The sequence below is a fragment of the Lucilia sericata genome, unplaced genomic scaffold (genome assembly GCF_015586225.1).
Source record: "Lucilia sericata isolate MDLA Ls3-8-SP2 unplaced genomic scaffold, ASM1558622v1 Contig000313F_arrow, whole genome shotgun sequence".
NCBI classification, from domain to species: domain Eukaryota; kingdom Metazoa; phylum Arthropoda; class Insecta; order Diptera; family Calliphoridae; genus Lucilia; species Lucilia sericata.
Genome location: NW_023994337.1, coordinates 391559 through 401856, shown reverse-complemented (window position 1 = coordinate 401856; position 10298 = coordinate 391559).

Genomic DNA, 10298 nt, shown 5'->3' with positions numbered 1-10298 from the left:
GGGTGCGAAAAAGTACCAAAATACAGTTTTTACCCGTTTATTCCCTAAAGGGGCCGAATTTTAAAAAGTACCAGACACCTGTCCGTTTATTTTTTAAATGAACGGCGATAAGCTTTAAATTGTTTTTGTATCTTTTCTAGTTTAGGAGATATAAGGTTACCGAATTTACCCATTTTTACCCTTTTTTACCCCCTAAACATTCGAATTTCCAAAATCCGTCTTAGTGGATCTACTGGCGGGAGACCAACCTCCTGTCCAAATTTCAGCTCTTTAGCTTCAACCGTTTAGGCTGTGCGATGATGAATCAGTCAGTGAATCAGTCAGTCAGTCAGGTCAGTAACGTTAGAATTTTATATATATAGATTTGCTATCAATACAAAATCCTATAATACCTCTACACCTTACCTAGACAGATGGACGGAAAATGCTACACCGCCATTGAATTTAATAAGGACGCAGATTCCGCCAAATACAGAACATTTTCCGACCATCATGTATATTTGATTTTAGTGTTAATTGAGTTGTCATGTTGAATGCATTGCCTCCAATTCTGTCTTTAAAAGTTTAAAACATTCATTGTACATAGAAACCGATGGATGGTAGGCAATCAGTGTTCCACAAATATGGATTTATATAAAATCTCGATAAAATAGAAAATTTGTTATCAATTGAGACTAATCTAATAAAATTTGAAGTTGTGCAACAATGTTCACAGTATACAAAATCACGAAAAAAAAACAAAAGACTTAAGACACAAACTTTTTTCCTTCCACTTGAAATTTCAATCTAAACTAAATTATTTTTTGTTTTACTATTTCCTAATAATAAATTTTACTTACACACAATTTTAATGCAATAAAATTTTCAATTTCATTTATAATTATTTTGTATATCAAATATACTCTATTTAAAACAGTTTGTTTTTTTTCACCAAAGTTAATCTCTAAACAAATTATTTTTAATATTACTACCGTAACTTATGTTTAAACATAAAATTGCAATTAAACTATAAACTTTATTTGTATACGAAACCAATAAAAATTTTATTAATGTATGTTTTCTATGATTTTAGGCCTTTAATTAAAGCAAAAACAACTTACGTATAAACTCAGCCAAGATTTGTGAAAAAAAAAAACTAAAATCGTAATAATTTTTTAAAACGAATTTTCGTTGTTAAATTTCACAACAAAAGATTAATAAAAGCGATAAAAACCCTCAACAACTATAACTACAGCATTGAGAAAAAAGAAAAAAATATTTACTACTAAAATGCTTTTGAAATTATTTTAAATTGAAATATGAAAAAAATGGTGGAATAAAAAAGTTGGCAGCAGTGGTGCATTTGCCAGATTCGAGCAGCACACATAACACAGTTACACTTTGAAACGATTAAATATAAATAGAATACCAAACCCATTGATGGAAAAATATTATTATGAGTGCTAGTTGTTTTTGTTTTTACGAGTGCTACTTTGGCATGAAATAGTTTTGGGTACTATAGAAAAATTTTACAGATTTTAAATTGATTGATAAAAATGTATCGTCGAAAAATGGATTAATTTTGGTTCTTAGATTTATAGTGGTGTTAGATATACTATTGTAATTATTGTTCTTTTTATAATTTCCATCAGTAATATTTTATCGATATTTCTTTGGTAAACCACTGAAGTCTCCTTATCCTACAGACATTAAGACTGCTCCGCACATGCGTTTAAAGAGTACTTCTCAAAAGGACTAAGACAGGTCTAAAACTAATTCAAATATACATACTCCATTTAACATTTTACATTATATAGGACTACTTAGCGAATCATGTACTCCAAAAATATTCACAGGGATGTAGTTTTGGGAAAACTTAAATGGATCATGTACTGTAGGGTATAAATAGAAAGCTTTTTTATTTGCGATAGCACTATGCCTTCAACAGACTGACAGATGGATCATCTTTGAGCTAGTTATACCCACCATCAAAAAGTTGGGAGTATATGTTTTTAAAACACATCGAAATATTGTTCTATGATTCACAAAAGTATTTTATTGTGGGTCCTTATTAGATTATAAAACGATCTAGCCATGTCCGTCCGTTTGTCCGTCTATCTGTCTGTTGAAAACAGGATAGACTCCAAAAAGGACGAGCCTTTGATGCAATTTGTACCAAAATGATTTTGTAAAACTTTATGAAGATAGGTCGATAATTTACACCCTCGTATATATATATTCTTGATCCTTATGAAATTTTAAGTCGATTTAGATATGTCCGTCTGTCTGTCTGTCCGTCTGTCTGTCCGTCTATCTGTCTGTCCATCTGTATGTCCGTCTGTCTGTCTGTGTAAAACACCCTCACGTTAAAACGAAGCAATAGAAATTCACGAAATTTACCCAAAACATTCTTTATTATCCGTTACAGTTTGGTATTGAAAATCAGTAAAATCGATTTACGACGTAAAAAGTTATGAGTAAAAATTTCAGACAACCTTGAAAAAATAAAGTTTTTTTCCCGACTCTTAAGTAGTTTTAAGAATTTTGTCACACATTATTTGTTTGTACCATGGATCAAGTATGTTCAAACTCATAACAATTGATCCAATATTTCCCATAGCCCCCATACAAAGGTGTATATTCCCGGAAATTAGTTTATCGTTAATAACTTCCTCAAATATATCGGTACCAACACAACATTTTGTATATACAAATATAATATGAATAGAAATCATACTACCAACGTAGATCTCAGTCGGTCCACAATTGGTCATAGCTACCATATAAGGTCCACTTCTACTTAAGATTCGGCATAGCCGAATATAGCACTCTAACGTGTTTGTAATAAAATTCAAAATACTGACTGTTTTTTTAACATATTATGCCGAGGGTTATATAAGATTCGAAAATAGAACTCTTACTTGTTTTCTAATGGGTCACTTTTTAAGTTTTATATAATTGAATCCCAAAGCCAAAAAACTCCGATTTTAAAAATTCCAATCCCAACAAATGTTAGGGATTCTGACCACCATCTCGTAGAATAGCCGTATTTATTAACGCTCAATTAAGTTATTGATGGTTTACTGTAGGAATTTTTCACGGAATTAGAACTTTGGTAAATCCTTTCATATCTAAGTCGATTAGGGAACTTTCAGGTTGACTTTTCTATTTCTACATAAAATTCCCTCCTCGCTTTTTACATTATTGGTGTAGCGTACAAAAATTTAGTTAGTTAGTTTGAAAGGAACATACATTACATTAAATAGGAATAAATTTAGCTAGGCCTCTACCGGGCCTGTTCTGCACTCCTTTTCCTTCTGTTGGGAATAGATCCCATGACCTCTTGTCTAACAGACTAGAATACCAACCACTTACAAAAATTTAACTTACAAATATTTACAATCCTTAAAATTATAATTATTAATTATAAATTTAGGGTACTTTTTTATATCTATTAGAATGAAAACCTTCAATATAGATCTACATGTATGTAATTGATAGCACCCAATATTTGTATTTCTTTTGCTGAATATATTAACTAACAGACTGCTGCTGCAAAAAAGTTTTCAAAAATTTGTAAAAACTAAAAGTGGGCGTGTTAGTTAGTTGAGCCAAATGTAAACTTAAAGACAAAAAAATCAAAATCACAGAAAAAATTAAGAAAAGAAAAAAAAAAAGAGACACACATACCACTTATTAAAGTCACCAGTCATCGTTATATATAGATATATAAGTAAAAATTTATTTGTTACTCTGGCATTAATATGCTGAGTCCACAACTGACAATTGTCATCAATAATGATTTGGGGAAGTGGTTGTTGTGGTGGTATAATAACTCCATAAAAATGATATAAAAACACACTTCTATACACACACACAGTTACTACTACTCTACATTAAAAGTCCAATCTATGTAAAGCAAACATATAAGAAATTTGAAAGAAATAAAATTAATGTGGGTTGTTTAAATGCAAGTTTATAGATAGATATTTGCAGGTTTAGACTTAACAGCGCCATTAGGAATGCAAAAAAATATATACTACATATTGAGTATAAGACTAACTAAATAATTGTACAAATGTCTGTAACGATGGTCGTACTAACTAAACAAATGGAGGGACGGACGGACGGACAGACGGACGGACTTACAGGCAGTCTGGCCAACGGATATTTGGTTAGTTTTAGTGCGTGTTTTTTGTCGTTACTTTTAAGCTTTATTTGTTTAGGCCACCTCTTAGGCCAAACAGTTGAAATTGAGCAATTGTTGAGACAAATTTTTGGTTTTTTTTATTTGTTCATTTGGTTTCCTTTAAATAATTTTTTTTTAACAATTTTTTCAAGCTATATATGCAGCTTTTTGTCCCCCGTTTTACTTTTTTTCTTAACAAGAAGACAACTACAAAAAAGTGCAGCTATCTTGTTTAAATGATTTATAGCTTTATTTTGTATAAATTTATATGTTGATTTTAATCATTTGTAATCGAAAATCTTTATGTTTTGTACGTAAAAATAACAGCACAATATTCTATATAACATTTTTAGTTTTGATTTAGAAAAAAAAAAACCGTAGAAGACAAAAAACGGTATCATTGCATAAGAAGTTGTGTTTTTTGGTGGAAATTGATCTTAAAAAATATACGCCTTTGAGTCTGCATTAAAAAACTAGCGATTAATGTCACATTCCTGCTGACATGTTAAAATATCATTAAGTTGACATTAATTTAGTGTTTAATCTATTGGCAACATTTGACATTTTACATAATTGAGATCAAGTTTGGTTTTTTTTATCATTTGTTCGATTAGTTTTTAAATGGTGTTAAAATTTTTAAGAAATTATTTCATTAGAACTAAGAGATTTTTATTGGGTTGGGTATTTCTTTCTTTTATGAAATTGTTTTCTACCAAATAATTAAGTTTAGTGTTCGTTTCTTAAATCTTTTGTTTATACTATGACAATTTTCATAGGATATTTACTTTGTTATTGATCATCAGCTTTAATCTTAAATAATGTAAAAAGCATATTATCGTCAATATCAGAATTGGATTCATATAACTCCTATTTCATTATAATTGTAAAACTATCTTCAGAATTAGGAATCCTAAAGCCAGGTCTTTTGAAATTTCAAAATAAATACGTAAAGAAACCTACTTTTAGTAGAAAGTGCTTATATATTGCCAACTATTTATTACCGCATTTGAAGAGTGATCAAGAAAGTGATCACTGCCATCAGCCTATCGATACCATTTTCATTACTGAGTCAGGATAGTGGAGATCAATTACTTATGGATAAGCGAGGAATTTAAACCTTCTGCCTTAAGTCTTGATCCAACCATCTCATTACCCCGAATTAGGTTGTCCTGTGGTCCACTTTTTTGAATAAATATCTTTCAAACGAAGTGCTTCACGTAAACACCTGCCGTGATGGCATTATTTCACGGTGGTACTTTTTCTACAACAGGGTGAGCTGATTAGACGACTCAACACGCCGGTGTAAATTTTTGCACATGGTTTAGTCGTTCCATCTACAAGCACTTTGCCAAAGTACTCGAGTTATCTAATATCTGACCATTGCTGTCCCGTTGCTTAATATCCGAGACGCAAAAACATAATTTCCGTTTACAACCACTCAGAAGTTCTCTGGTCTCTGTTGAGTTGGCAATGTTTGTACATGGTTCTGTAGGTCCATATACAAGCTCTTTGCTCAAGTACTAGAGCTATCTCTGACCATTGCTGTCCCATTGCTTAAGTTTCGAAATGAAAAAAAAATCACGTCGGTTTACAACCACGCACATGGTATGGCATCTGTTGAGTCGACAACAGCACCTAGAGGCGTATCCGGTAGACCGAAACACGAATCTATCAAACAAACCTTACTTTTCTTACTCACAGAGAAACTCTGGTATGAACAGAGTAAACGCTGAACATACCCGGACAAGAAAGGAAAATTCAATTTAATCACTTGTATAATATACCTTTTATCCAGCACACTTCTCATTAATCCTACACACTCATAGATAACAACATCCGACACACTTAATATAGTTATACGGGTGGGTCCGCATACATCCATCCTGTATTACACTCGACAACATCACCGAACTTCTCCCCAATTAAAGATTTTAAAGTGCATCAGTCTTTTAAACGACAATCTCTTCCCACGAATTTTGGTTTAAACCACAGTCATCACGTTCATTCCGAAGGGACCTTTCCAATACCCAGAACAAGACAAAGTCCGAAGCTCTGTCCTACGGGCTAACGGTTCCTGTGGTACCAGATTATGTGGTTCTCTGGTTTGACCCCATGTCAAATCATTTCATTTAGTCCCACAGTAACTTCTCTCCGGGGCCTCGGCAACATTACCGAAATTATCCCGAATTATAGACATCATCGTGCATCGGTCTTTTAAACGACATTCTCTTCCTTGGTTTTAGGTTTAGGTTTTAAAAAGCCACCATGTGCACCCCGAAGGGATCACTACAATGGAACAAGAAAAAGTCCGAAATTCTGCTCTGCACCAATTCCCGTGGTATCACATCATGTGATTCTCTGATTCGACCCCAGGTCAAATCATTCCAAATAAAGGCCGATGAAACATTTGATCATCACAAGTATATGGTTCCGGCAGACTAGAAGTGCTTTTAGCACATCTTTTCCTCGGGATTGCAAAAATACCATGATGAGGGTCTTTCATGAAGGAATATGCCCCCTGGGAGACTGTATGAATCAATTTGCTTCTCGACCAGAGTCGAGAAATTCACTATATAACCTCGGTATGAATGAGAGATCTTGATGTATTTCTTGGTGCTGTTGATCTCGGTAGTGTGGTTATAAGGGTATAGTGACGTATAAAGTCTAAATGATGGGTTTTCAGGGAAGCACTGACTAAAAATGAGTGGTTATGAGATGCCTGACATTCCACAAACTGAACTGCTATAGCAAAAGATTAAAGGGTCATAAATTTAAAGCAACTGCTTGTTCATGATCAAAATCGCCACTTCGGTGTTCTTCTTTGATATGATTCGGCAACGATATTGGTGGACCATTTCTAGTCCACCCAGTGGATGAAAAAAGGCCACCGTAAAAAACATAACTTTGATATAGCATTTCTCCAATGTATAATTAACCAAGTACATTTACCAAAAGAATCTGCCATAATTATTTACGTTTTAGTTGCAACATAAACACACATTTATATTGTATACAATTAAAATATGTAAAAGGAAATGCATCTATTCCACCTGCTGATAAATTTTCGTTAAATTATTTATGATGACCACCTTAAAGAAATGAACACCACCAGCTGTTTTAAAAAAAAAAGGAAAACCAAATACTGCAAATATTTTCCACGTTAATTATGAAAATCTTTTTATTCATACTATTAATTGTGCTACAAACGGCATTAGTAGCAATTAAATTTGATTTATTAGACGCAAAAGACTATTAAAGTAGTAAATTTTCCAATACAAGAACAGTTTTTATGTAAACCAATAAAGGCAATAATGTAGTTAATTTAAAATAAATTAACTGAAATTTTCGCTGAAAACACTTTTTTAAGCAGAGATGTTCCAATAAAATGCTGGAAAACAGCAAGGAAGCTAAGCATTTAACTCAACTAAATTAGTTAGTTAGTGAAATAAGAAAGAACAAGAAGAAATAAAGTTAGTTGTCTTAATAGAGTTAAAGCCAGTAATATTTCTTACATACATATTTATGATCTTAACAGTATGAATTTATCATATATATTTTTTGTGGAGATCTTGTAAAAACAATTTAAAACCGGATAAACATTTTCTTTAAATATTCAAACTACTCCCCATATTTGTCTTTGCGTATGACAAGATTTTAAGTGCTTTTAATATTGGGTGTTATTAGAATCAACATTTCTATTACATTTATGTTTAACATACAAATTTTCATTAATTAATTATACTGGATTTTTTGAGGAGCAGCCTTAAAACAAAAACATGTTGAGAAGAAGTAAAACATTTAGCTGGTTAGAGACTATAGTCTAGTCTATAGTTTAGTCTATAGTCTAGTCTATAGTCTAGTCTATAGTCTAGTCTATAGACTAGTATATAGTCTAGTCTATAGTCTAGTCTATAGTTTAGTCTATAGTATAGTCTATAGTCTAGTTTATAGTCTAGTCTATAGTCTAGTTTACAGTCTAGTCTATAGTCTAGTCTATAGTCTAGTCTATAGTTTAGTCTATAGTATAGTCTATAGTTTACTCTATAGTCTACTCTATATTCTAATCTATAGTCTAGTATATAGTCTAGTCCATAGTCTAGTATATAGTCTAGTCTATAGTCTAGTCTATAGTCTAGTCTATAGTCTAGTCTATAGTCTAGTCTATAGTCTAGTCTATAGTCTAGTCTATAGTCTAGTCTATAGTCTAGTCTATAGTCTAGTCTAGTCTAGTCTATCTAGTCTGTAGTCTAGTCTATAGTCTAGTCTATAGTCTAGTCTATAGTCTAGTCTATAGTCTAGTCTATAGTCTAGTCTATAGTCTAGTCTATAGTCTAGTCTATAGTCTAGTCTATAGTCTAGTCTATAGTCTAGTCTATAGTCTAGTCTATAGTCTAGTCTATAGTCTAGTCTATAGTCTAGTCTATAGTCTAGTCTATAGTCTAGTCTATAGTCTAGTCTATAGTCTAGTCTGTAGTCTAGTCTATAGTCTAGTCTATAGTCTAGTCTATAGTCTAGTCTATAGTCTAGTCTATAGTCTAGTCTATAGTCTAGTCTATAGTCTAGTCTATAGTCTAGTCTATAGTCTAGTCTATAGTCTAGTCTAGTGTCTATAGTCTAGTCTATAGTCTAGTCTATAGTCTAGTCTATAGTCTAGTCTATAGTCTAGTCTATAGTCTAGTCTATAGTCTAGTCTATAGTCTAGTCTATCTAGTCTAGTCTAGTCTAGTCTATAGTCTAGTCTATAGTCTAGTCTATAGTCTAGTCTATAGTCTAGTCTATAGTCTAGTCTATAGTCTAGTCTATAGTCTAGTCTATAGTCTAGTCTATAGTCTAGTCTATAGTCTAGTCTATAGTCTAGTCTATAGTCTAGTCTATAGTCTAGTCTATAGTCTAGTCTATAGTCTAGTCTATAGTCTAGTCTATAGTCTAGTCTATAGTCTAGTCTATAGTCTAGTCTATAGTCTAGTCTATAGTCTAGTCTATAGTCTAGTCTATAGTCTAGTCTATAGTCTAGTCTATAGTCTAGTCTATAGTCTAGTCTATAGTCTAGTCTATAGTCTAGTCTATAGTCTAGTCTATAGTCTAGTCTATAGTCTAGTCTAGTCTAGTCTATAGTCTAGTCTATAGTCTAGTCTATAGTCTAGTCTATAGTCTAGTCTATAGTCTAGTCTATAGTCTTGTCTATAGTCTTGTCTATAGTCTAGTCTATAGTCTAGTCTATAGTCTAGTCTATAGTCTAGTCTATAGTCTAGTCTATAGTCTAGTCTATAGTCTAGTCTATAGTCTAGTCTATAGTCTAGTCTATAGTCTAGTCTATAGTCTAGTCTATAGTCTAGTCTATAGTCTAGTCTATAGTCTAGTCTATAGTCTAGTCTATAGTCTAGTCTATAGTCTAGTCTATAGTCTAGTCTATAGTCTAGTCTATAGTCTAGTCTATAGTCTAGTCTATAGTCTAGTCTATAGTCTAGTCTATAGTCTAGTCTATAGTCTAGTCTAGTCTAGTCTAGTCTAGTATAGTCTAGTCTATAGTCTAGTCTATAGTCTAGTCTATAGTCTAGTCTATAGTTAGTCTATAGTCTAGTCTATAGTCTAGTCTATAGTCTAGTCTATAGTCTAGTCTATAGTCTAGTCTATAGACTATACAACCAGCCAATTTGATTAAAAGAATGGAAGGACATCGAAGAATCGATTCTAACGGTTAAATCTGAGTTCTTTGATCTATTTAGGGTATAACGATTATATTTTGACATAAATACCTGGTACTGTAGTGGTGTAGGGTAAAAAAATTTCATTTCACATGACATTGTCGAATTTATACGTACGTATGTCTACGAGTCTGTATAGATTTCAAAATTACCATACTTACTAGCTAAAGGGGTAATTTATGTCATGTTAAGTTAGGTAATGCAATATCTAACTAAATATTGCAATTTTTATTTCAAGTTTTGCATGTATTAGTTTTTTGAAGAAAAAAAAAACTATTAAAAGTGCACGCATACAATTTAAAAACTATTAACACACATGCAGCCATACATAGGCAATTATTTTCTGCACACAATTACAGACATACTATGTGTCTATATACATGTGTATACAAATGTTTTAAGCCAACAATTTAAGTGAAGCTGTC